We start from the raw sequence: 1,734 nt of genomic DNA, 5'->3' as shown, positions 1-1,734 counted from the left end.
CAGGGGCCCCTGAACTGTATGAGAAGAGAAACTGAGCCCACCATGAACAAACAAGTGCACACGTGTGCATTCTTGTTTTACCCTCCTCTTGACTGTAGAGGTGATGTGACCATTGTCTGGACTCCCCCTGGACTCCCCCATACTGCTGCCTATAACTTGGAGTTGTAAGCCAAATAAACACCTTCCTCCCAAAAGTTGCTTTTCCTCAGGATATTTTAGCACAACAACAGACATGAAAGTAGAACATGTGCCTGTGGTATACTTTGAACAGATTCATAACCCCCCCCTTTAAATCTCCCTTCTTCCTGATCTCCTTCTACACTGAAGACGTTTCTTTTTCTTTCTCCGCATTTAACATATGAGAGAAAGCATTTAGCATTTGTCTTTCTGAGTCTGGTTTATTTATTTCCCTTCACGTAATGATATCTGGTCCCTTCCATTCCCCTGCTGGGTATATGGTATCATTTCTCTGACAGCCTGTTAGGAAGTTCTTTCCCAGAAATGTAGTTGTTCATACCCTTCACTGAAGAATGATCCAGTCCTCCTCTAGTGGGGACGTTCAATCAGCCGAGTCAGCCCTGGAGATCAAAGGCCTGACATATCACAGTCAGATTACTCTGACGTCTTCGTTTTTTCCTTGTGGCTGACATTTTTCCACGCTGTCTCTGTACACCACATTTTCTTTGGTAGGTACCTAGGTTGACTCAATAACTTGGCTATTGTGAATAGTGTCACTTCTCAGAGCCTTGGTCTCCTTACCTGTGAAATGAATAACGTGATGTCGACTCTAAGGATTCCTGCCAAGATCAATGCAATTGCTGAGGGAAGTACCCTTAGGCACTCAAAAAAAAAAAAGAAACCAGAATTATGGGAGAAACCATTCCCCAACTTCGCGGTGCTGTATTCGTTGAAAGCAGAGCAAACACTCCCATGAACCTGGCCCTAAGTCCCTCAGGAAGGTGAAGTCTGAGGAGTCGGGGGTGGGGCAGGGTTCCAGGAGCGCAGCGGTCCTGACAGGCTCTGCAAACGTCAATCACTTTCCTCTTTCTAGTATTCCTCTGTGTTCACTACCTCTTACCTCCCCTCTCCGTAAGAACTGCTCTTCTGACAAATCCTCTTAGCTTTAAAGAGGTTTAGCAAAAGGGGCCCCCCGATTCAAGTCTATTCTTTCTTTGGGAATTTCTTGTTTTTTTTTTTTTTTTTTTTTAAATAGAAATAAAATGGATGATATAAAAAGATCCCTCCAGAAAAATCCCCCTTTCTTAGAGACTCCAATCGCGTCTTCTTTGGACAGACGTCCAAATCTTTACAGTATGGTAAGCGGTGAAGAATGAAATGAAAGGAAGGACGCGGAGATGAATGAAGTATGAATTAACGACACGGGGCCAAGATTAGAAGACAGAGAGAGGTGTCCTTGTCGGCTGCCACTTCCGGCACAGCTGCTTTTCAGACCACGGGGCATCTCCTGCACACCATTTCTTCCTCTCTGTTTCGGCTCGCACGGCTCCCAGCTTTAACGCAGAGCGCCGCCCTCCCAGGACCCGCCCCTTTCTGGAAACCACGCCTCCCCGCCCTGAGGTCCCGCCCCGCCTCCCAAGCTCCGGAGGAAAATGAATGGCAGCGGAGTCGCGCGCCGCTCCGGACACTGATTGGCCAGTGCGCCCGGTGACGCGCTGGCGGCCGCGGGTGCACGCAGAGGGTGGAGCAAGCGGGGGGCGGAGCCTGGCTCTGGGG

Source organism: Meriones unguiculatus, chromosome 7, assembly GCF_030254825.1.
Source record: "Meriones unguiculatus strain TT.TT164.6M chromosome 7, Bangor_MerUng_6.1, whole genome shotgun sequence".
Taxonomy (NCBI): Eukaryota; Metazoa; Chordata; class Mammalia; order Rodentia; family Muridae; genus Meriones; species Meriones unguiculatus.
Note: the sequence above shows the minus strand (reverse complement) of the source record.